This window comes from Salvelinus alpinus, chromosome 9, assembly GCF_045679555.1.
Source record: "Salvelinus alpinus chromosome 9, SLU_Salpinus.1, whole genome shotgun sequence".
Classification (NCBI taxonomy): Eukaryota; Metazoa; Chordata; class Actinopteri; order Salmoniformes; family Salmonidae; genus Salvelinus; species Salvelinus alpinus.
Genome location: NC_092094.1, coordinates 14,304,567 through 14,332,150, shown reverse-complemented (window position 1 = coordinate 14,332,150; position 27,584 = coordinate 14,304,567).

Below are 27,584 nucleotides of genomic sequence, written 5' to 3'. Positions count from 1 at the left end.
CAGCAGGACCGCTACCTCCGCCTTTGTGCAAGGAGGTGCACTGCCAGAGCCCTGCAAAATTACCTCCAGCAGGCCACAAATGTGCATGTGTCTGCTCAAACGGTCAGAAACAGACTCCATGAGGGTGGTATGAGGGCCCGACGTCCACAGGTGGGGGTTGTGCTTACAGCCCAACACCGTGCAGGACGTTTGGCATTTGCCAGAGAACACCAAGATTGGCAAATTCGCCACTGGCGCCCTGTGCTCTTCACAGATGAAAGCAGGTTCACACTGAGCACATGAGCACATGTGACAGACCTGATAGAGTCTGGAGACGCCGTGGAGAACGTTCTGCTGCCTGCAACATCCTCCAGCATGACCGGTTTGGCGGTGGGTCAGTCATGGTGTGGGGTGGCATTTCTTTGTGGGGCCGCACAGCCCTCCATGTGCTCGCCAGAGGTAGCCTGACTGCCATTAGGTACCGAGATGAGATCCTCAGACCCCTTGTGAGACCATATGCTGACACATGCACATTTGTGGCCTGCTGGAGGTCATTTTGCAGGGCTCTGGCAGTGCACCTCCTTGCACAAAGGCGGAGGTAGCGGTCCTGCTGCTGGGTTGTTGCCCTCCTACGGCCTCCTCCACGTCTCCTGATGTACTGGCCTGTCTCCTGGTAGCGCCTCCATGCTCTGGACACTACGCTGACAGACACAGCAAACCTTTTTGCCACAGCTCGCATTGATGTGCCATCCTGGATGAACTGCACTACCTGAGCCACTTGTGTGGGTTGTAGACTCCGTCTCATGCTACCACTAGAGTGAAAGCACCGCCAGCATTCAAAAGTGACCAAAACATCAGCCAGGAAGCATAGGAACTGAGAAGTGGTCTGTGGTCACCACCTGCAGAACAATTCCTTTTTTGGGGGTGTCTTACTAATTGCCTATAATTTCCACCTTTTGTCTATTCCATTTGCACAACAGCATGTGAAATTTATTGTCAATCAGTGTTGCTTCCTAAGTGGACAGTTTGATTTCACAGAAGTGTGATTGACTTGGAGTTACATTGTGTTGTTTAAGTGTTCCCTTTATTTTTTTGAGCAGTGTATATTTGAGATTCTTCAAAGTTGCCACCCTTTGCCTTGATGACAGCTTTACACACCCTTGGCATTCTTTCAACCAGCATCACCTGGAATGCTTTTCCAACATTCTTGAAGGAGTTCCCACATATGCTGAGCACCTGTTGGCATCTTTTCCTTCACTCTACGGTCCAACTCATCCCTAACCACCTCAATTGGGTTAAGGTCGGGTCATTGTGAAGGCCAGGTCATCTGATGCAGCACTCCATCACTCTCCTTATTGGTCAAATAGCCCTTACACAGCCTGGAGGTGTGTTGGGTCATTGTCCTGTTGAAAAACAAATGATAGTCCCACTAAGCGCAAACCAGATGGGATGGCATATCGCTGCAGAATAATGTGGCATCCATGCTGGTTAAGTGTGCCTTGAATTCGAAATAAATCACTGACAGTATCACTAGCAAAGCACCCCCACATCTCCTCCTCCATGCTTCACGGTGGGAACGTACTCTGCATCTCACAAAGACATAGCTGTTGGAACCAAAAATCTCTAATTTGGACTCATCAGACCAAAGGACAGATTTCCACTGGTCTAATGTCCATTGCTCATGTTTCTAAGCAAGTCTCTTCTTCTTATTGGTATAATTTAGTAGTGGTTTCTTTGCAGTAATTTGACCATGAAGGCCTCATTCATGCAATATCCTCTGAACAGTTGATTTTGAGATGTGTCTGTTACTTGAACTCCATGAAGCATTTATTTGGGCTGAAATTTCTGAGGCTGGTAACTCTAATGAGCTAATCTTCTGCAGCAGAGGTACACTGGGTCTTCCTTTCCTGTGGCGGTCCTCGTGAGAGCCAGTTTCATCACAGCACTTGATTTTTTTTGCGACTGCACTTGAAGAAACTTTCAAAGTTCTTGAAATGTTCTGTATTGATTGACCTTCATGTCTTAAAGTAATGATGGATTGTCGTTTCTCTTTGCTTATTTGAGCTGTTCTTGCCATAATATGGACTTGGTCTTTTACAAAATAGGGCTATCTTCTGTATACCACCCCTACCTTGTCACAACACAACTGATTGCCTCAAACGCATTAAGGAAAGAAATTTGACAAATTCACTTTTACGGCACACCTGTTAATTGAAATGCATTCCAGGTGACTACCTCATGGAGCTGGTTGAGAGAATGCCAAGAGTGTGCAAAGCTGTTGTCAAGGCAAAGGGTAGCTACTTTGAAGATTCTAAAATATAAAATACATTGTGATTTGTTTATGTCAGAGTCTAGGTGATGTGGGTAAGGCGGAGTCAGGGGCAGGACACAGAGATGAGTAATAATAGTAACTTTACTCAAAAATAATCTTCCAACAAGGAGAACGAAAATCCAGAATCACATAAACGAGACAACTGACAACAATAAACACGCACAAAACCATGATGGCTAAAGAGAGTTAAATAGGGAAATAATGAAAACGTAATGGGAACCAGGTGTGTAAAATCAAGACAAAACAAATGGAAAAAGAAATGTCGATCGGTGGAGGCTAGAAAGCAGGTGACGTCGACTGCCAAACGCCGCCCGAACAAGGAGAGGCACCAACTTCGGCGGAAGTCGTGACAGTACCCCCCCCTTGACGCGCGGCTCCAGCAGTGCGCAGACACCGGCCTCGGGGACGACCCGGAGGACGAGGCGCAGGACAATCCGGGTGGAGACGGTGAAATTCCTGCAGTAAAGAAGGATCCAGGATGTCCTCCACAGGCACCCAGCATCTCTCCTCCGGACCGTATCCCTCCCACTCCACGAGGTACTGAAGGCCCCTCGCCCAACGCCTTGAGTCCATGATGGCTCGCACAGTATACACCGGGTTCCCCTCGATGTCCAGAGGGGGTGGAGGAACCTCCCACACCTCAGACGGCCTGAGGAGAGACACATGGAACGAGGGGTTAATAAGGTAATCAGGAGGGAGCTGTAACCTATAACAAACCTCGTTCAGTCTCCTCAGGACTTTAAATGGCCCCACAAACCACGGACCCAGCTTCCGGCAGGGCAGGCGAAGGGGTAGGTTTCGGGTGCATACGGGCCATCAGGCGCTCGCCTTCTGCCGCCTGATGGCCCGTTGCAGGCGCACATGGGCAGCGTCCCATGTTTCTTCCGAGCGCCGAAACCATTCTTCCACCGCAGGTGCTTCAATCTGGCTCTGATGCCACGGTGCCAGGACCGGCTGATAACCTAGTACACATTGAAAAGGAGATAGGTTAGTGGAGGAGTGGCGGAGGGAGTTTTGGGCCATCTCTGCCCAGGGGATGAAAGCCGCCCACTCCCCCGGCCGGTCCTGGCAATAGGACCGCAGAAACCTACCCACATCCTGGTTAACTCTCTCCACCTGCCCGTTACTCTCGGGGTGAAAACCTGAGGTGAGACTGACCGAGACCCCCAGGCTTTCCATAAATGCCCTCCAGACCCTAGACGTGAACTGGAGACCCCGATCAGAAACTATATCCTCAGGCACCCCGTAGTGCCGGAAGACGTGGGTGAACAGGGTCTCCGCAGTCTGTAGAGCCGTAGGGAGACCGGGCAAAGAAAGGAGACGGCAGGACTTAGAAAACCGATCCACAACAACCAGGATCGTGGTGTTACCCTGTGATGGAGGAAGATCCGTTACGAAATCCACCAATAGGTTTGACCACGCCCGCTGTGGAACGGGTAGGGGTTGTAATTTCCCTCTGGGCAGGTGTCTAGGTGCCTTGCACTGGGCGCACACCGAGCAGGAGGAAACATAAACCCTCACGTCCTTAGCTAAAGTGGGCCACCAGTACTTCCCACAAAGACAGCGCACTGTCCGACCGATGCCAGGATGACCAGAGGAGGGTGAAGTGTGAGCCCAACAGATCAAACGATTGAGGACATCATACGGAACGTACAGACGCCCAACTGGACACTGGTTGGGAGTGGGCTCTGTACGTAATGCCCGCTCGATGTCCGCATCCACCTCCCATACCACCGGTGCCACCAGGCAAGAAGCCGGAAGTATGGGAGTGGGATCCGTGGACCGCTCCTCTGTGTCATACATCCGGGACAGTGTGCCTGCCTTAGCGTTCTGGGAACCTGGTCTGTAGGAAAAGGTGAAAACAAAATGGGTGAAAAACATGGCCCACCTTGCCTGACGAGGGTTCAGTCTCCTCGCCGCCCGGATGTACTCCAGATTGCGGTGGTCAGTCCAAATGAGGAAAGGGTGTTTAGCCCCCTCAAGCCAATGCCTCCACGCCTTCAGAGCCTTGACAACAGCCAACAGCTCCCGATCACCCACATCATAGTTTCGCTCCGCCGTGCTGAGCTTCCTCGAAAAAAAGCACAGGGGCGGAGCTTTGGTGGTGTACCCGAGCGCTGAGACAGCACAGCTCCTATCCCAGCCTCGGACGCGTCCACCTCTACTATAAATGTCAAAGAGGGATCAGGATGAGCCAGCAGGGGAGCCGAGGTGAACAGAGCCTTCAGGTGACCAAAAGCCCTGTCCGCCCTAGCTGACCACTGCAGTCGCACCGGTCCCCCCTTTAGCAATGAGGTAATGGGAGCCGCCACCTGACCAAAGCCCCGGATAAACCTCCTGTAGTAGTTGGCAAACCATAAGAACCGCTGCACCTCCTTTACCGTGGTTGGAGTCGGCCAGTTACACACGGCTGAAATGCGGTCCTTCTCCATCTCCACCCCTGTCGCGGACAGGCGGTACCCTAGGAAGGAGACGGACTATTTGAAGAACATACATTTCTCAGCCTTGACGTACAGGTCATGCTCCAACAGTCGACCCAAGCACCTTGCGCACCAGGGACACATGCTCGACACGTGTAGTGGAGTATATTAGAATGTCATCTATATACACCACTACACCCCGCCCGTGCAGGTCCCTGAAAATCTCGTCTACAAAGGATTGAAAGACTGATGGAGCATTCATCAACCCGTACGGCATGACAAGGTACTTATAGTGCCCAGAGGTGGTACTAAATGCCGTCTTCCACTCATCCCCCTCCCGGATACGCACCAGGTTGTAAGCACTCCTGAGATCCAATTTTGTGAAGAAGCGCGCCCCGTGCAATGCCTCTGTCACACTGGCTATGAGAGGCAGCGGGTAACTGTACTTCACTGTGATCTGATTTATACCTCGATAGTCAATACACGGGTGTAAACCTCCATCCTTCTTCTTCACAAAAAAGAAACTCGAGGAGGCAGGTGAAGTGGAAGGCCGAATGTATCCCTGTCCCAGAGATTCGGAGACATATGTTTCCATAGCCACCGTCTCCTCCTGTGACAAAGGATACACGTGACTCCTGGGAAGTGCTGCATCTACCAGGAGATTTATCGCACAATCCCCCCGTCAATAGGGTGGTAATTGAGTCGCCTTCTTTTTACAGAAGCACGAGATGATCTGGTGCTTCTTTTTACAGAAGGCGAGAGCCAAATCGGCATATTCAGGGGGGATGTGCATGGTGGAGACCTGGTTTGGACTCTCCACCGTAGTTGCACCTATGGAAACACCTACACACCTCCCTGAGCACTGACGTGACCATCCCTTGAGAGCCCCCTGTTTGCACGAAATAGTGGGATCATGATGCCCCAACACCACAGGGATGCCCCAACACCACAGGAAACGCAGGTGAATCGATCAGAAAGAGACTAATTCTCTCCTTATGATCCCCCTGCGTTATCAGACATAGTGGAGCTGTGACCTCACTGATCAGTCCCGACCCTAAAGGATGACTATCTAAGGCATGTACAGGGAAGGGCACATCAACAGGAACAATAGGGATCCCTAATCTAATTGCAAATGAACGATCAATAAAGTTCCCAGCTGCACCTGAATCTACTAGCGCCTTATGCTGGGAATGCGGGGAAAACTCAGGAAATGTTATATATACACACATGTGCGAAACAGGAAGCTCTGGGTGAGTTGGGTGCCTACTCACCTGGGATCATGCTTACTACATGACTCCATATGTGTTATTTAACAGTTTTGATGTCTTCACTAATGAACAATGTAGATGTGTTCTACAATGTAGAAAATTGTAAAATAAAGAAAAACCCTTGAATGAGTAGGTGTGTCCAAACATTTAGCTGGTAATGTATATATCAACGAATTGGCAAGGGCACTAAAACAGTCTGCAGCACCCGGCTTCACCCTACTAGAATCTGAAATCAAATGTCTACTATTTGCTGATGATCTGGTGCTTCTCTCCCCAACCAAGGAGGCCCTACAGCAGCACCTAGATCTTCTGCATAGATTTAGTCAGACCTGGGACCTGACAGTAAATCTCAGTAAGACAAAAATTGTCAAGACCACAATTACAAATTCCATCTAGACACGGTTGCCCTAGAGCACACAAAAAACGATACATACCTTGGCCTAAACATCAGCACCACAGGTAACTTCCATAAAGCTGTAAACGGTCTGACAGACAAGGCAAGAAGGGCCTTCTATGCCATCTAAGGAACATAAAACTGGACATACCAATTAGGATCTGGCTAAAAATACTTGTCACACCCTGATCTGTTTTACCAGTCTTTGTGATTGTCTCCACCCCCCTCAAGGTGTTGCCCATCTTCCAAATCAAAACAAATTTGATTTGTCACACACATGGCTAGCAGATGTTAATGCGAGTGTAGCGAAATGCTTGTGCTTCTAGTTCCGACAATGCAGTAATAGTCCCCATCATCCCATGTGTATTTATACCTGTGTCTCTGTTTGTATGTTGGCAGTTCGTCTTGTTTGTTAAGCCAACCAGTGTTTTTGTCTCAGCTCCTGCTTTTCACCAGTCTCTCTTTTCTCGTCCTCCTGGTTTTTGACCCTTGCCTGTCCTGACCCTGTACCCACCCGCCGGACCACTCTGCCTGCCCCTGAGCCTGCCTGCCGTCCTGTACCTTTGCCCAACCTCTGGATGCCGACCTCTGCCTGACCTGACCCTGAGCCTGCCTGCTGCCCTATTCCTTTGCCCCTGTTGCTGTAATAAACATTGTTACTTCGACACGGTCTGCATCTGGGTCTTACCTTGATTCCTGATAACTTGAATCAGTTATGGAACCCATTGCCCTTTATGGTTGTGAGGTCTGGGGTCCGCTCACCAACCAAGAATTCACAAAATGGGGAAAACACCAAATTGAGACTCTGCATGCAGAATTCTGCAAAAATATCCTCTGTGTACAACGTAAAACCCCAAATAATGTGAACAGAGCCCCAGGACCAGCTTGCTTAGGGGACTCTTCACCAGGTTCATCTCTCTGTAGGTGATGGCTTTGTTATGGAAGGTTTGGGAATCTCTTCCTTTTAGGTGTTTGTAAAATTTAACGTCGCTTTTTTAGATTTTGATCATTAGCGGGTATCGGCCTAATTCTGCTCTGCATGCAAACAAAAACGGACCCCACAGAGCCCTAGGACAGCAACACAATTAGACCCAACCAAATCACGAGAAAACAACAAGATAATTACTTGACACATTAGAAAGAATTAACAAAAAAAAATAGGAAACTAGAATGCTACTTGGCCCTAAAACAGAGAGTACACAGTGGCAAAATACCTGACCACTGTGACTGACCCAAAATGAAGGAAAGCTGTGACTATGTACAGACTCAGTGAGAATAGCCTTACTATTGAGAAATGTTGCTGTAAGCAGACCTGGCTCTCAAGAGAAGACAGACTATGTGCACACTGCCCACAAAATGAGGTGGAAACTGAGCTGCACTTCCTAACCTCCTGCCAAATGTATGACCATATTAGAGACACACATTTCCCTCAGATTACACAGACGCACAAATAATTTGAAAACAAATTCAACTTTGATAAACTCCAATATCTTTTGGGTGAAATACCACAGTGTGCAATCACAACAGCAGGATTTGTGACAAGAAAAGGGCAACCAGTGAAGAACAAACACCATTGTAAATACAAGCCATATTTATTTGCTTTCCCTTTTATTTGCACATTGTAAGCACTGTATATAGACATTACATGACATTTGAAATGTCTTTATTATTTTGGAACTTGTGTGAGTGTAATATTTTTTTTCTCACTTTTGTTTATCCATTTCACTTGCTTTGGCAATGTAAACACATGTTTCCCATGCCTATAAAGCCCATTGAATTGAATTGAGAGAGAGAGAGAGATAGAGAGTGTCAGAACACAGTGGACGTTGATTGTGTGTCTGTGTCAGCATGTGTGTATGTGTCTGTCTGTCTGTCTGTCTTTGTGTGTCTATTGACTGGGCTCTACAGGAAGCAGGAAGCTGATCGACCTGGTTTGTTAGAGTGAACGTGTCAGCACTGGTCTACAAAGTCTTCAAAGTATGTCTACACAGTAGGTCTACACAATGCCTGGCTTTCTACACTATTTTCTGAAAATTAGGCTGTCAAAATTACGAAATTACAAACCAAAACAGTCACGCACCATGATGCCTGTAAGACTGCATGTCCACAGGGGATCTGACATTCAATCACCTCTTTACTTCCTGTGCTTGTGGAGCCTGAGAAAAGCTCAAATAACACACACACACACACACACACTTTATATGGGTGTTTTACACAGGCAGCCCAATTCTGATCTTATTTTCACTAATTGGTCTATTGACCAATCAAATCAGCTCTGAAAAAGATCTGTGGAAAAAAGATTAGAATTGGTCTGCCTGTGTAAACACAGCCTTAGTAAGCTACATCTGTTTGATATTTACTGGACATATATTTGGCCTGTTTACTTTTTGTATCATGCTGAGTGTCTGTCTCGGTTCTATGTAGTACTATGCTACATAGAACCCGTTTCAAATGGGTAGCAGGTGCATGTGGAGGTAGAATGATTTAAAGGTTTGATATTTGCAGTGTCTTTATGGTACAGATCTGCTATCTTAATTTGATCACTCTCTTGTCGCAGACAACTTTTGCAGCAGGAAATGCAAATTGTAGTGTGTTTCCGACTTGATTTGCCCTAGAGAAATATGTATCATCCACAACAAAAATGTCCATTAATTATAATCCACATAATAATTAATTTTTCCTGTTGCTGCAGGATTATTGTCCTCTTCATAAATCAAAGGTTTACATGTCTCTTTGTTATATGTTCTGTTTCATTGGTATGCAGGTGTACCTTTGAGAGCTAGTCCTGTAAATAGGCCTTTTCAAGTTTTTCATTGGATTAGGGTTAGGGTTAGGATTAAGGTTAGGGCTGAGGCTTGGGTTAAGGTTTAACCGGGGTGTGGACATGAAGCAAAGGTAAGGGTTAGGGTTTCATTTCATCTCCTGTAATTGAATGAATTGGGACAGGCATCAATCCCATCAAAAAATTGTTAAAACCCAAGATGGTAAAACCTGGTCTATCCGTGATTTACCATAGAACCCTTTCTGCCTTTCTATATCCTCTCACAGTCCTACCACATAATCCTTCAGGAACAATCTCAGGGAACCTCTCCTCTGCTATTTCCATTATCAGCCCACCTTATTCCCATCTTCCTTCTCACCCCTCCTTCTGCTGCCTCCTCCGTCTTCCTCTCCTCATATTTCTTTTAGAATTCATCACTACGCATGTTTGCCTCGTGACACTTGTAGAAAAAAGGGTTCCAAAAGGGTTGTCTGGCTGTCTCCATGTGAGAACCCTTTTTAGGGTTCCAGGTAGAACCCTCTGTGGAAAGGGTTCTACATGGAACTCAAAAGGGTTCTACCTGGAGCCCAAAATAGTTATTCAAAGGGTTATCCTACGGGGACAGCCGAAGAACCCTTTTAGGTTCTAGATAGCAAAACAAATTCTAAGAGTGTACCCATGTAGAGGAATCATGTACAAGGGCCGCTGTGAAAGTGGTACCCTACTTTTCTCAACGACATAACATAATTATCTGGGGCCCATGTACAGTAAATCTGCTAGACTAGGGGTGGATTACATTGAGTTAGGCCTAAGTACTGCAATAGCATGTAACATACAGAGACATTTGTTGAAAGAGTTTTACTTTACATTCTTACTCTTATGTATTAGGGTTTTTAGTTAATCCAATAAGGTCTTTAACAACATGTCTGTAATTTCCAGCAGTGAGAAATGTGATGTTAAAGATTAATTAAATTACATCACTTCATTTCACATCATGGGCCAAGACAAGCATGAGTCTATAAGGTTCCTTGTTAACAATATCCATCTAAGACATGATTTCAAAGATCCTAAATATTGGAAAATCCCATTTCTAGTGATGGTAATTGTAGCTAAGTGTCTTGCGAAATTAGTAACTCTTGCCAGTTTGTGTGGGTGTTTTCTGAGTGCATAGGTTACAGCTGAGGATATTCTGTTCTCAGAATCTTGTGTGTGTGTGTGTGTGTGTGTGTGTGTGTGTGTGTGTGTGTGTGTGTGTGTGTGTGTGTGTGTGTGTGTGTGTGTGTGTGTGTGTGTGTGTGTGTGTGTGTGTGTGTGTGTGTGTGTGTGTGTGTGTGTGTGTGTACTGCACGCATGTTTCTTTGTCTTTTCAACAACATTCGTGACACAAATCATTGACTGTGGACAGTTTGTGTGTTTTCACCCATACCCATAGCATACCCATAGCGCTCCCATATGGCTGTTAATAACCTTCTCCACTAGGAGACCAGACAGGAGACAGAGCTCAGCTGCTCAAGCAGACAGGGACCAGCCCTGAACTGAGTTTCTATACCACCCACTTTCCAACAGAGGGCCAGGCTAGGACACTATGTTCGTCTCTGCTGATGAAAGGCGTAGAAAGGCTCCATTCCAAATGGCACCCTAAATCCTATGGGCCTTGGTCAAAAGTAGTGCTCTAAATAGGGAACAGGGTGCCATTTGGGAACCAGACAGAATGGAAGCGTCAATCTGAAACTTGTCCTTATCTGTTCCTTTAGTCTGTCACAACCTTATTGGCCTTCCTCTGATGTCAAAGACATGGAGAATTAACAGGTCAGAGTGTATTCTCTCTATAAAGTGCGTGTCTTGAATATAACATTTAAATACAGTCATCTTCTTCTTCTTAAAAATGAATTTGTTCTGAAACCTTCACTAACAGGAATCAAGTAGTCTAATGAGCAAACAATGACATAACTGAAAGTGAATTTTGTACATGTTTTGTGTGATTTCACCCACAGAAACATAGCATTTGTTATAAATGGCCATCCTCGATATGAGCTGGTTTCTCATCACTGGTGTGAAAAATACAAGACTGAGTCCACATTTCACTTCAGGATTTAGACTATGCTTCCATCTAGAGGAATGGAGATATGGTAGCACCTTATTGTATTATTCTATGGTGATACTAGTGGCCCTCAGAGGTTCTGTAGAAACTAGTGGCTTTTTCAGCAGTAAGCGAGCATGTGCGTTTAAAACGTAAATATAGTCCCTTTGTGATTTTGACCTGATGAAGATCGTTGTCTTTTTTGTGCATTAAATCACCACGGGAGCATGCCAGAGTTGCAGACATTCCTTTTTTCTTTGATACACTGAATATTCAAGAGTATGTGGACACCCCTTCAAATTAGTGGATTCGGCTACTTCAGCCACACCCGTTGCTGACAGGTGTACAAAATTGAGCACTAAGCCATGCAATCTCCATAGACAAACATTGGCAGTAGAATGGCCTTACTGAGGAGCCAATGCCAAGCGTCGGCTGGAGTGGTGTAAAGCTCCCCGCCATTGGACTCTGGAGTAGTGCAAACACGTTCTCTGGAGTGATGAATTACGCTTCACCATCTGGCAGTCCGACGGACTAATCTGGCTTTGTCAGATGCCAGAAGAATGCTTTCTGCCTCAATGCATAGTGCCAACTGTAAAGTTTGGTGGAAGAGGATTAATGGTCTGGGGCTGCTTTTCCTTATTCGGGATAGGTCCCTTAGTTTCAGTGAAGGGAAATCTTAACACTACAGCATACAATGACATTCTAGATGATTCTGTGCTTCCAACTTTGTGGCTACAGTTTGAGGAAGGCCTTTTCTGTTTCAGCATGACAATGCCCCGGTGCTCAAAGCAAGGTCCATACAGAAATGATTTGTCGAGATCGGTGTGGAAGAACTTGACTGGCCTGCACAGAACCCTGACCTCAACCCCATCGAACACCTTTGGGATGAATTGGAATGCCAACAGTGAGCCAGGCCTAATCGCCCAACATCAGTGCCCGACCTCGCTAATGCTCTTGTGGCTGAATGGAAGCAAGTCCCCGCAGCAATGTTCCAACATCTAGTGGGAAGCCTTCCCAGAAGAGTGGAGGATGTTATAGCAGCAAAGGGGGACCAACTCCATATTAATGCCCATGATTTTGGAATGAGATGTTCAATGAGCAGGTGTTCACATACTTTGGCCATTTTTTGTATACAGTATATGTCAATGGACTGTCCTTGGCCTGATTAAATTATTAAACAGCTGTCACGTTCCTGACCTGTTTTCCTTTGTCTTGTATTTATTTTAGTTGGTCAGGGCGTGAGTTGGGTGGGTTGGTCTATGGTTGATTTTCTATGTTGGGATTTGGTGTTCGGCCTGGTATGATTCTCAATCAGAGACAGCTGTCAATCGTTGTCCCTGATTGAGAATCATACTTAGGCAGCCTGGGTTTCACTTGTGTTTTGTGGGTGTTTGTTCCTGTGACTGTGTTTGGGCCACACAGGACTGTTTCGGGTTTGTCACGTTTGTTGGTTTTGTATTTTGAAGTGTTTTGTTGATTTTTCATTAAATAATGAACACTAACTACTCTGCATCTTGGTCCGATCCATGCTCCTCCTCGTCTGAGGAGGAGAACGACTACGACAGCCGTTACAACAGCTCACTACTTTTTAAGCATTTTGCGTGTTTATTTTCCTTGAAGATGGTTTATATAGACCAAGGGTCTCCAACAGGTCGATCGCCAGCTACCAGTAGCTCACAGCCCACCTATGAGTAGCTCGCCAAACAATTCTGAAAGTACATGCAATTTTCACGTGTTCCACCACAAACTGCCATAAACAAATCTCACAGGCATCAGATTCCGCAAGCTCACAGCTACTATCTAATCAACGCAACGTTCACATTATCCCAACCCTGGTTAGCCACAATTGGTTTAAAAAGCCAAACATAACACAAAATCTAGCAATTCATTTCCATCAGTATTGCCCCTGTCTGGATGTGGCACGTGCGTTTGTCTATCACTCTGTGTGTAGCCAGTTGATGTTATAACCGACTTGTGGGTTGACAGAAATACTTTCCCTTAAACCTTCTTAATTAAATGTTAACCGCAGAGTAGGCTTACCTGACAGAAGTATATAATGAGCAGTGCTTGACTTGGGATGGAAGAAGAGCAGGAGCTGTCTTTTTCCAAGTCGGTCCATTAGACAACATTATGTTAACCAAAATTCACAAATGACATTATGCGATAGAGACCTCTGATTATTCACTGTATGATTTATACACATTTTCCATGACTTCTTCATGACTTTAAATCAAATTTTCATGACTATTATTCTAGCTTACATGACAAGTAACCATTAGTGACACTGGAAAACTGCTACCACCTCCTGCCGTTGTGCCCTTGATCAAGGCACTTAGCCCCCCACATAGAACTAAAGTGTTAGTCACATGTTGTCAACATACAATTATTCCCTCCTTCAATAAATCAGGGATCAAATGGATAAGGTGGGCTACATCAAAGCAAGGTATCTAACTAGACATGTTTATATAGAAGGCTCAACTATTCATGTTTTGGGGGAGATCTATGCACAGCAAGTTATTTGTCAATTAGGCTATTTTTAGAATATTTTTAACGCTGTCGCAATTACATGGCTACTGTTTCTTAAGGATTCGCCCCCCCCCCCCCTTTTTTATTTTTTTATTTTTAAATTTCGCCTAAAATGACATTCCCAAATCTAACTGCCTGTAGCGCAGGACCTGTAACAAGGATATGCATATTCTTGATACCATTTGAAAGGATACACTTTGAAGTTTGTGGTATTGTGAAATTAATGTAGGAGAATATAACACATTAGATATGGTAAAAGATAATACAAAGAAAAAAACTACCGTTTTTTTGTATCATCATCTTTGAAATGCAAGAGAAAGGCCATAATGCTCTTCAGAGTCTGACCACACAGACTCTGACTAGCCTCAGGTATGGAGCTGCTCTGGGGTCTGGTGGTGATGCAAGGGCTGGGGTCTGTTTGCACCTGATCTGCCTGTTTGTGCTTCTTTAAAAATAAGTATATCTCTCCCTTTCTTTTCATGTTTAATTGACCCTATGCAAAAATAAGACAGTCTATGGTTACATCTAAGCATCCAATGACCCACATTTTAGCCCAATCTCAATCTTAATTACAAATCTCCATTATCATAACTGTACCTTAAAATCAACTACCAGCCTAAGTTACTAGTTAAATCATGGCTAGCCCTACTCTGCAGTAAGTAACTTAGCTAGCTATAAGTTCTTACATCTTTACCATAGCAAACAGGCTATCTGCAAATTGTGGTAGTCTTTTGAGTAACGTTAACAGATTGATAATAACAATTGTTCGTTTTGAGTTCAAGTACGAAAATCTAACTGAGTTAATGGATTTCAAATGGCTGAATGTTAACTTGCAGAACACTGACAGCTGTAGCCTACTAGTTACCCCACATTAGCTAAACATTTGTATCCTGTAACTTACGACACTGCACTGTATATGTGTGTATTACTAGCACAGATGTAAACATATTGTTAGGCTAAATTGGGAACCAATCTCTCTTTTCTGATGAACTGTCTGTTAATGGAGCCAAAGGTCTAACGTTAACTTACACAGCGACTCAACTTTCGTAAAAGTTGTTCAGGAAATCTAAACCCGATGCTAAACCTTAAAACTTCAAATGTGATGCTTTCGCCAATCGCGAAAAGAGCTCGTGGAGCTGTGGAAATATTCTCTCTTCTTCTGTATGTTCTTTTTATTCTTCTGTATCTCACAACCAACGTTAATATTCTCTCTTCCTCGTCCTCGATTTGAAAACGTCTAAATAAATGCTTCTTTCAACAAGAGGTGAAATGAGATGTCAATCAGCATCAAACTGCCAGTAGCGAATTACATTTTGGGGTGGCCAATCAGATGTCAGGGGTGTGCAGTGCCACCCCGGACACCCCTCTGGCTCCGCCCCTGGTTAGTCGTATCTGTCATTATTTTAAACATGCTGCATAAATGTTGCTCTCTCTCCTTGGGCAACGGCCCACTTGCACTGGCACACACACAGCACCACAGACATACACTGAAGGGTCATTCCGATAGCTGACGTAGTTTTTTAATTGATTGATCATCTTTAAAAGTGTGCTTTCATGAATTGCATTAACAACAAGTATGAAACTAATTTCCATGACTTTTCATGAACTTACAAACACTCTTTTGACAACTTGGAACAGTGCATCATGCCATTCAGGCTGTCACATTTTCCTACTGTCATTTACAGATTCACAGACTAGCGGCAAATACCTTTGAACAATGCGGAATCAGAAAAGTAATGCCCACTCTCCTTGCGATTCAATGAAGAGTCCGCCTTTATTACGCTTTGATCAACCTTTTTTGCCTCGGTATGTGAATCTGGGCCAATCTAGGCTACTTTCTTTTTATAGAGGAGCTGGTACACAATTCCCCAAGTGCTGGTACGGTGTTCTGGACAGCTTCGGCCCAAGTCAAGCACTGTGAGTAAGTATATCATTTGCGTCTGTTATTTGCTAACTTCGCCATGAAATGAGCAGCAGCAGGACAGAACAATTGCTAGACCGGCACGTCAGACGGCACATTCATCACTTACATTCCTCACTTGCTAGACGCATAATTAAAGGTACAGATGCGCAATTAAAGGGGAATTACACCATTTTTAAAATATATTACATTTGTTCCAGACCTAAAACAAATGGTCTTCTGATGTGATTTAATGTTTGACATGGGCTTAGAACATCCAATTGTGTTTTTTCTCTATGAACAATTGTCATTTTGAGAGTGAAAAACAACAGCATCTAAAACCAGGAAAAATATAATAATTTAGGAAAATATAAAACATAATTTGGGAGAAAAAAAAATCACAGATTTTATAGGGCCCCCTTAGAGTTGTTTATTAACCATTTTTTTACCAGGTATATTCACAGAAAACTGTCACGACTTCTACCGAAGGTAGCTCCTCTCCCTGTTCGGGCGGCGCTCGGCGGTCAGCGTCGCTGGTCTACTAGCCATCACCGATCCCTTTTTCCTTTTCTGTTTGTTTTGTCTTTGGTTCTTTTTCACACCTGGTTTCATTTGCGTTAATTTCTGTGTGTATAATGGTAACCTGTTGCCTGCCTAAGTTTGTGTGGGATTAGTCTTTTATTGTGAGGTGCTCGGTTCGGTATTACAGTTATTTGTTTTCACGGGTTCTGAAGTATATGAGTGTCGGAACTTTGTTTGTGCACGGGTTCTCTGTGGTCGAGGGCGTTGTACCTTTTGATTGTGCCATTCCTGTGTTGGTGGACTTTCTTATTAAAAATACACGCTTCTCAGACATCCCTGCTCTCCTGCGCCTGACTCCTACACCTACCACCTAGACGCACTTTGTCACAGAAAACATAGTGTACTACTTTTTCCTGTACACTAAAGACCTTGCAGAGAGCAAATATAAGCAAATATAAGCTATTGAACCCAATATTTAAAAATAACTGATGTTGGCACAAGATGGAGGGAAAGTTGGAGCATAACTAACAAAATTACAGTTAACAAAAATGTACGCTTAATCCAGTATAAACTAATGTATAGAATTTCTTATACAAGAGACAAAATTCACAAATTCAACATAACAACGGCAAAGTTATGTCTGGACTCAACCCAGGATCTCTAGTGGCACAGCTAGCACTGCGATGCAGGGCCTTAGACCACCGAGACAGAGCCTGGACTCAAACCAGGATCTCTAGTGGCACAGCTAGCACTGCGATGCAGGGCCTTAGACCACCGAGACAGAGCCTGGACTCAACCCAGGATCTCTAGTAGCACAGCTAGCACTGCGATGCAGGGCCTTAGACCACCGAGACAGAGCCTGGACTCAACCCAGGATCTCTAGTAGCACAGCTAGCACTGCGATGCAGGGCCTTAGACCACCGAGACAGAGCCTGGACTCAAACCAGGATCTCTAGTGGCACAGCTAGCACTGCGATGCAGGGCCTTAGACCACCGAGACAGAGCCTGGACTCAACCCAGGATCTCTAGTGGCACAGCTAGCACTGCGATGCAGGGCCTTAGACCACCGAGACAGAGCCTGGACTCAACCCAGGATCTCTAGTGGCACAGCTAGCACTGCGATGCAGGGCCTTAGACCACCGAGACAGAGCCTGGACTCAAACCAGGATCTCTAGTGGCACAGCTAGCACTGCGATGCAGGGCCTTAGACCACCGAGACAGAGCCTGGACTCAACCCAGGATCTCTAGTGGCACAGCTAGCACTGCGATGCAGGGCCTTAGACCACCGAGAAGTTGTTGTTCCTATACGTTTATTTTTCCTCCAATGGGGAAGAGTTGCAGAGGAGAGGAGAAGAGAAGAATGTGCCTATTTGACAGCTAGGAAAAAATGTGTAGCTCACGACATGTTTTCTTTTTTAAACGTAGCTCTCATCTTAGAAAAGGTTTGCAGACCTCTGATATAGACTGTGTGAGTACTTTCAAGCCTAAGGGTCGTTGTCCATTAGTTTACTCATATTAGGGGAAGGGTGGTAGGGTTAGGGGGAAATAATGAAGGAAAATATATTATACATTAACTCAGTAAAAAAAGAATCTCACTGTCAACTGCGTTAATTTTCAGCAAACTTAACATCTGTAAATATTTGTAAGAACATAACAAGATTCAACAACTGAGACATAAACTGAACAAGTTCCACAGACATGTGCCTAACAGAAATTAAATAATGTGTCCCTGAACAAAGTGGGGGGTCAAAATCAAAAGTAACAGTAAGTATCTGGTGTGGCCACCAGCTGCATTAAGTACTGCAGTGTATCTCCTCCTCATGGACTGCACCAGATTTGCCAGTTCTTGCTGTGAGATGTTATCCCACTCCTCCACCAAGGCACCTGCAAGTTCCCGGACATTTCTTGGGGGAATGGCCCTAGCCCTCACCCTCCGATAAAACAGGTCCCAGACGTGCTCAATGGGATTTAGATCTGGGCTCTTCGCTGGACATGGCAGAACACTGACATTCAGAACACTGTCTTGCAGGAAATCACACACAGAACGAGCAGTATGGCTGGTGGCATTGTCATGCTGGAGGGTCGTGTCAGGATGAGCCTGCAGGAATGGTACCACATGAGGGAGGAGGATGTCTTCCCTGTAACGCACAGAGTTGAGATTGCCTGCAATGACAACAAGCTCAATCCGATTATGCTGTGACACAGCACCTCCAAATCGATCCCGCTCCAGAGTACAGGCCTCGGTGTAACGCTCATTCCTTCGACGATAAACGCGAATCCGACCATCACCCCTAGTGAGACAAAACTGCGACTCGTCAGTGAAGAGAATTTTTGACAGTCCTCTCTGGTCCAGCGATGGTGGGTTTGTGACTAACAGGCGACGTTGTTGCCGGTGATGTCTGGTGAGGACCTTACAACAGGCCTACAAGCCCTCAGTCCAGCCTCTATCAGCCTATTGTGGACAGTCTGGGAACTGATGGAGGGATTGTGTGTTCCTGGTGTAACTCGGGCAGTTGTTGTTGCCCTCCTGTATCTGTCCCGTAGGTTTGATGTTCTGATGTACCAATCCTGTGCAGGTGTTGTTACACGTGGTCTGCCACTGCGAGGACGATCAGCTGTCTGTCCTGTCTCCCTGTAGCACTGTCTTAGGCGTCTCACAGTATGGACGTAGCAATTTATTGCCCTGGCCACATCTGCAGTCCTCATGCCTCCTTGCAGCATGTCTAAGGCACGTTCACGCAGATGAGCAGGGACCCTGGGCATCTTTCTTTTGGTGTTTTTCAGAGTCAGTAGAAAGGCCTCTTTAGTGTCCTAAGTTTTCATAACTGTGACCTTAATTGCCTGCCGTTTGTAAGCTGTTAGTGTCTTAACGACCGTTCCACAGGTGCATGTTCATTAATTGTTTATGGTTCATTGAACAAGCATGGGAAACAATGTTTAAACCCTTTACAATGAAGATCTGTGAAGTTATTTGGATTTTACGAATTATCTTTGAAAGACAGGGTCCTGAAAAAGGAACGTTTCTTTTTTTTTGCTGAGTTTAGTACCAGTCAGAAGCTTGGACTTACCTACTCATTCAAGGGTTTTTCTTTATTTTGACTATTTTGCACATTACGGAATAATTTTCCCCGCTACATATTCGTCGCCAAACCCACTGCTCCAGGTCACCTATAAGTCTTTGCTAGGTAAAGCTCCGCATTACCTTAGCTCACTGGTCACCATAGCACACCCACCCGTAGCACGCGCTCCAGCAGGTATATTTCACTGGTCATCCCCAAAGCCTTTGGCCGCCTTTCCTTCCAGTTCTCTGCTGCCAATGACTGGAACTAATTGTAAAAATCACTGAAATTTGAGAATTTTATCTCCCTCACTAACTTTAAGCGTCATCTGTCAGAGCAGCTTACTCATCGCTGCAGCTGTACACAGCCCATCTGTAAATAGCCCATCCAACCAACTACCTACCTCATCCCCATATTTGGTTTTTTTCTGCTCTTTTGCACACCATTATTTCTACTTGCACATCCTCATCTGCACATCTATCACTCCAGTGTAAATTTCTAAATTGTAATTACTTCGCCACTATTGGCCTATTTATTGCCTTACCTGCTTACTTCATTTGCACACACTGTTTACAGATTTTTCTATTGTGTTATTGACTGTATGTTTGTTAATCCCATGTGTAGCTCTGTGTTGTTTTTGTCGCACTGCTTTGCTTTATCTTGGCCAGGTCACAGTTGTAAATGAGAACTTGTTCTCAACTGGCCTACCTGGTTAAATAAAGGTTCAAAAAAGTAAATAGTGAAGATATCAAAACTTTGAAATATGGAATCATGTAGTAACCAAAAAAGTGTTAAACAAATCAAAGTACATTTTATATTTGAGATTCTTCAATGTAGCCACCCTTTGCCTTGATGACAGCTTTGCACACTCTTGGCATTCTCTCATCCAGCTTCATGAGGTAGTCACCTGGAATGCATTTCAATTAACAGTAGTACATTGTCTCAAGCAAGTGCCCTTAATGGCCACACCAGATACAGGTGTGCATTGTCTCATTAATGTGAAGACTGTTATATTGTCAAATCAATTCTCTAGGTGTAATTATTACATGATTAAACTAATAATGTAAACATTAGTTAACTAGGAGGTCGGGGCACCACGGGAAAATGTTGTTTAAAGAGTTAATATTTCCAGATTTGAACTATCTTCAGATATTTTCATATCTTATCGATTACAGTCACTTGTTAATGTATTATTACCTCATCAGTCATGTTCTGAACATTGCAAACACTTGAATATCTGCACGAACCCTAGCATAAAGGATGAATCAGCGATATACCAATTGGCTTAATTATTTATTTACTAACTAACTAAATAATCACACAGTAGTTCATCAGAAGTCTCTGGTACTGTCTGTTAAATTGGATACGCCAGATGTACCAATGGTCGTTTGACAGGGAAATGTTCTCCAGAATGGAACTTTCAGAGTACTATTCAAATCAAATCAAGTTTATTTTATATAGCCCTTCGTACATCAGCTAATATCTCGAAGTGCTGTACAGTTGGCAGAAGAGAAGAAGGGACAAAGAAGGGACAAAGTGGGACAAAATAAGGACAGAAGAAAAGGGAAAGGGGACATTAAGGTGAAGCAGTCCTCTAAAGACACAAAAGACAATAATACAAGAAACAACACTTCTATTGCCTCTCCCTCTACGATACGCACTTCCGGTTTGGTTTGGAGCGAGTAGTTGCATTCCGCTTTGCTCCACAGGTAGTATTACAGGTAGTATTACATTTCATTTCATTACAGTACAACAGTTTGATTTGTTTGATCTTAGCTGGCTACATAGCCGTCTTTGTATCCAAGATAATTGTGTAGTCTAGAGTAATTGTCGAGGTTACCTAGCCAGTTAGAGGTTACCTAGCCAGCTACACTTTCAAACAAAGTCAACAACGCAGCCACTGCTAGCTAGCCTATTTCACCAGCCAGCAGTACTATATCATTTTAGTCAATAAGATTTTTTGCAACGTAAGCTTAACTTTCTGAACATTCGAGACGTGTAGTCCACTTGTCATTCCAATCTCCTTTGCATTAGCGTAGCCTCTTCTGTAGCCTGTCAACTATGTGTCTGTCTATCCCTGTTCTCTCCTCTCTGCACAGACCATACAAACGCTTCACACCGCGTGGCCGCTGCTACTCTAACCTGGTGGTCCCAGCGCGCACGACCCACGTGGAGTTCCAGGTCTCAGGCAGCCTCTGGAACTGCCGATCTGCGGCCAACAAGGCAGAGTTCATCTCAGCCTATGCTTCCCTCCAGTCCCTCGACTTCTTGGCACTGACGGAAACATGGATTACCACTGATAACACTGCTACTCCTACTGCTCTCTCCTCGTCTGCCCACGTGTTCTCGCACACCCCGAGAGCTTCTGGTCAGCGGGGTGGTGGCACTGGGATCCTCATCTCTCCCAAGTGGACATTCTCTCTTTCTCCCCTGACCCATCTGTCTATCGCCTCCTTTGAATTCCATGCTGTCACAGTTACCAGCCCTTTCAAGCTTAACATCCTTATCATTTATCGCCCTCCAGGTTCCCTTGGAGAGTTCATCAATGAGCTTGACGCCCTGATAAGTTCCTTTCCTGAGGATGGCTCACCTCTCACAGTTCTGGGTGACTTTAACCTCCCCACGTCTACCTTTGACTCATTCCTCTCTGCCTCCTTCTTTCCACTCCTCTCCTCTTTTGACCTCACCCTCTCACCTTCCCCCCCTACTCACAAGGCAGGCAATACGCTTGACCTTATCTTTACTAGATGCTGTTCTTCCACTAATCTCATTGCAACTCCCCTCCAAGTCTCCGACCACTACCTTGTATCCTTTTCCCTCTCGCTCTCATCCAACACTTCCCACACTGCCCCTACTCGGATGGTATCGCGCCGTCCCAACCTTCGCTCTCTCTCCCCCGCTACTCTCTCCTCTTCCATCCTATCATCTCTTCCCTCTGCTCAAACCTTCTCCAACCTATCTCCTGATTCTGCCTCCTCAACCCTCCTCTCCTCCCTTTCTGCATCCTTTGACTCTCTATGTCCCCTATCCTCCAGGCCGGCTCGGTCCTCCCCTCCTGCTCCGTGGCTCGACGACTCATTGCGAGCTCACAGAACAGGGCTCCGGGCAGCCGAGCGGAAATGGAGGAAAACTCGGCTCCCTGCGGACCTGGCATCCTTTCACTCCCTCCTCTCTACATTCTCCTCTTCTGTCTCTGCTGCTAAAGCCAATTTCTACCACTCTAAATTCCAAGCATCTGCCTCTAACCCTAGGAAGCTCTTTGCCACCTTCTCCTCCCTCCTGAATCCTCCTCCCCCTCCTCCCCCCTCCTCCCTCTCTGCTGATGACTTCGTCAACCATTTTGAAAAGAAGGTCGACGACATCCGATCCTCGTTTGCTAAGTCAAACGACACCGCTGGTTCTGCTCACACTGCCCTACCCTGTGCTTTGACCTCTTTCTCCCCTCTCTCTCCAGATGAAATCTCGCGTCTTGTGACGGCCGGCCGCCCAACAACCTGCCCGCTTGACCCTATCCCCTCCTCTCTTCTCCAGACCATTTCCGGAGACCTTCTCCCTTACCTCACCTCGCTCATCAACTCATCCTTGACCGCTGGCTACGTCCCTTCCGTCTTCAAGAGAGCGAGAGTTGCACCCCTTCTGAAAAAACCTACACTCGATCCCTCCGATGTCAACAACTACAGACCAGTATCCCTTCTTTCTTTTCTCTCCAAAACTCTTGAACGTGCCGTCCTTGGCCAGCTCTCCTGCTATCTCTCTCAGAATGACCTTCTTGATCCAAATCAGTCAGGTTTCAAGACTAGTCATTCAACTGAGACTGCTCTTCTCTGTGTCACGGAGGCGCTCCGCACTGCTAAAGCTAACTCTCTCTCCTCTGCTCTCATCCTTCTAGACCTATCGGCTGCCTTTGATACTGTGAACCATCAGATCCTCCTCTCCACCCTCTCCGAGCTGGGCATCTCCGGCGCGGCCCACGCTTGGATTGCGTCCTACCTGACAGGTCGCTCCTACCAGGTGGCGTGGCGAGAATCTGTCTCCGCACCACGTGCTCTCACCACTGGTGTCCCCCAGGGCTCTGTTCTAGGCCCTCTCCTATTCTCGCTATACACCAAGTCACTTGGCTCTGTCATATCCTCACATGGTCTCTCCTATCATTGCTATGCAGACGACACACAATTAATCTTCTCCTTTCCCCCCTCTGATAACCAGGTGGTGAATCGCATCTCTGCATGTCTGGCAGACATATCAGTGTGGATGACGGATCACCACCTCAAGCTGAACCTCGGCAAGACGGAGCTGCTCTTCCTCCCGGGGAAGGACTGCCCGTTCCATGATCTCGCCATCACGGTTGACAACTCCATTGTGTCCTCCTCCCAGAGTGCTAAGAACCTTGGCGTGATCCTGGACAACACCCTGTCGTTCTCAACTAACATCAAGGCGGTGACCCGTTCCTGTAGGTTCATGCTCTACAACATTCGCAGAGTACGACCCTGCCTCACGCAGGAAGCGGCGCAGGTCCTAATCCAGGCACTTGTCATCTCCCGTCTGGATTACTGCAACTCGCTGTTGGCTGGGCTCCCTGCCTGTGCCATTAAACCCCTACAACTCATCCAGAACGCCGCAGCCCGTCTGGTGTTCAACTTTCCCAAGTTCTCTCACGTCACCCCGCTCCTCCGCTCTCTCCACTGGCTTCCAGTTGAAGCTCGCATCCGCTACAAGACCATGGTGCTTGCCTACGGAGCTGTGAGGGGAACGGCACCTCCGTACCTTCAGGCTCTGATCAGGCCCTACACCCAAACAAGGGCACTGCGTTCATCCACCTCTGGCCTGCTTGCCTCCCTACCTCTGAGGAAGTACAGTTCCCGCTCAGCCCAGTCAAAACTGTTCGCTGCTCTGGCACCCCAATGGTGGAACAAACTCCCTCACGACGCCAGGTCAGCGGAGTCAATCACCACCTTCCGGAGACACCTGAAACCCCACCTCTTTAAGGAATACCTAGGATAGGATAAAGTAATCCTTCTAACCCCCCCCCCCCTTAAAAGAGTTAGATGCACTATTGTAAAGTGGTTGTTCCACTGGATATCATAAGGTGAATGCACCAATTTGTAAGTCGCTCTGGATAAGAGCGTCTGCTAAATGACTTAAATGTAAATGTAAATGTACAGAAACCCAGCCTAAAACCCCAAACAGCAAGCAATGCAGGTGTAGAAGCACGGTGGCTAGGAAAAACTCCCTAGAAAGGCCAAAACCTAGAAAGAAACCTAGAGAGGAACCAGGCTATGAGGGGTGGCCAGTCCTCTTCTGGCTGTGCCGGGTGGAGATTATAACAGAACTATGCCAAGATGTTCAAAATGTTCATAAGTGACAAGCATGGTCAAATAATAATCATGAATAATTTTCAGTTGGCTTTTCATAGCCGATCATTAAGAGTTGAAAATAGCAGGTCTGGGACAGGTGGCGGTTCCATAACCGCAGGCAGAACAGTTGAAACTGGAATAGCAGCAAGGCCAGGTGGACTGGGGACAGCAAGGAGTCATCATGCCCGGTTTGCCGTGACGTATGGTCCTAGGGCTCAGGTCCTCCGAGAGAGAGAAAGAAAGAGAGAAGGAGAGAATTAGAGAGAGCCAAGATTTTCAAAATGTTCATAAATGACAAGCATGGTCAAATAATAATCAGGAATAAATATCAGTTGGCTTTTCATAGCCGATCATTAAGAGTTGAAAACAGCAGGTCTGGGACAGGTAGGGGTTCCATAACCGCAGGCAGAACAGCTGAAACTGGAATAGCAGCAAGGCCAGGCGGACTGGGGACAGCAAGGAATCATCATGCCCGGTTTGCCGTGACGTATGGTCCTAGGGCTCAGGTTCTCCGAGAGAGAGAAAGAAAGAGAGAACGAGAGAATTAGAGAGAGCATACTTAAATTCACACAGGACACTGGATAAGATAGGAGAAGTACTCCAGGTATAACCAACTGACCCTAGCCCCCCGACACATAAACTACTGCAGCATAAATACTGGAGGCTGAGACAGGAGGGGTCAGGAGACACTGTGGCCCCATCAGAAGAAACCCCCGGACAGGGCCAAACAGGAAGGATATAACCCCACCCACTTTGCCAAAGCACAGCCCCCACACCACTAGAGGGATATCTTCAACCACCAACTTACAATCCTGACACAAGGCCGAGTATAGCCCACAAAGATCTCCACCACAGCACAAACCAAGGGGGGGCGCCAACCCAGACAGGAAGATCACGTCAGTAACTCAACCCACTCAAGTGACGCACCCCTCCCAGGGACGGCATGAAAGAGCACCAGTAAGCCAGTGACTCAGCCCCTGTAATAGGGTTAGAGGCAGAGAATCCCAGTGGAGAGAGGGGAACCGGCCAGGCAGAGACAGCAAGGGCAGTTCGTTGCTCCAGAGCCTTTCCGTTCACCTTCACACTCCTGGGCCAGACTACACTCAATCATATGACCTACTGAAGAGATAAGTCTTCAGTAAAGACTTAAAGGTTGAGACCGAGTCTGCGTCTCTCACATGGGTAGGCAGACCGTTCCATAAAAATGGAGATCTATAGGAGAAAGCCCTGCCTCCCGCTGTTTGCTTAGAAATTCTAGGGACAATTAGGAGGCCTGCGTCTTGTGACCGTAGCGTACGTATAGGTATGTACGGCAGGACCAACTCGGAAAGATAGGTAGGAGCAAGCCCATGTAACGCTTTATAGGTTAACAGTAAAACCTTGAAATCAGCCCTTGCCTTAACAGGAAGCCAGTGTAGGGAAGCTAGCACTGGAGTAATATGATCAAATTTCTTGGTTCTAGTCAGGATTCTAGCAGCCGTATTTAGCACTAACTGAAGTTTATTTAGTGCTTTATCCGGGTAGCCGGAAAGTAGAGCATTGCAGTAGTCTAACCTAGAAGTAACAAATGCATGGATAAATTTTTCTGCATCATTTTTGGACAGAAAATTTCTGATTTTTGCAATGTTACGTAGATGGAAAAAAGCTGTCCTTGAAACAGTCTTGATATGATCGTCAAAAGAGAGATCAGGGTCAAGAGTAACGCCGAGGTCCTTCACAGTTTTATTTGAGACGACTTTACAACCATAAAGATTAATTGTCAGATTTAACAGAAGATCTCTTTGTTTCTTGGGACCTAGAACAAGCATCTCTGTTTTGTCCGAGTTTAAAAGTAGAAAGTTTGCAGCCATCCACTTCCTTATGTCTGAAACACAGGCTTCTAGCGAGGGCAATTTTGGGGCTTCACTATGTTTCATTGAAATGTACAGCTGTGTGTCATCCGCATAGCAGTGAAAGTTAACATTATGTTTTCGAATAACATCCCCAAGAGGTAAATTCAGTCGTTCGATTGGTCGCTTTACTAGACTAAAGTACTTAAACAGCTGAATGTTCCTGTGTAGTCTTCAGTTTTGTAGATTACTTAATCATTCATAACGTCCGGTTCACGTCGTTTGTATATTGGTCTATAGAGTGATAGATTTCTTAACCATATGTAACGTATTCAGCTGGCGCTGCACGTAACTGGTCTGTATTTAAATTGTCAACCATTTCAACATGTAGCCACAGCTCCATGCTTTCTGGTCTAATGTACATTTTGTCGGAAGTGGGTTTTATGCACTTCTGGGAAAAGGGGCATTCCATGACGCCAATGCAATGTCCATGCTCACGTGTGCGTGGCCACTGACTTGGTTAAGAATTCATATGAAAAACTATTCTCTCATTTAGAAGGCTAACATCACATTACATCTTCTCATAAATAGTTTCATATTTAATCATATACGTTCTCCCACATTTGGATGTGTGTCACGCCCTGACCTTATAGCCTTTTTATGTCTCTATTTGGTTTGGTCAGGGTGTGATTTGGGGTGCGCATTCTATGTTTTTGTTTTCTATGATTTTGTATTTCTATGTTTTGGCCGGGTATGGTTCTCAATCAGGGACAGCTGTCTATCGTTGTCTCTGATTGGGAACCATACTTAGGTAGCCCTTTTCCCTCCTTTCAGTGTTAACTTTTTTTGTGGCACATAGCCCTTAAGCTTCACGGTTGTTTAGTTTAGTTTTGTTGCCGTCATTTTTCTATTAAAAAGGATTATGTACGCTAACCACGCTATACCGTGGTCTTCCTTCAACGACGGCCGTGACAATGTGTTATGTTGTCCTAACGTCTTTAGTTACATCACAAATTCTGAACAAATTCGACAGGATTGTTCTTCAAATATCCACGGACCACTCCAACTGATTGGAATACAGAAATACTGTTTCATTATTCAACCTCTTTATTTTAAAGTTTTGATGGGAGGAATGACTTTGTTCTACAGAGTAAATCCTC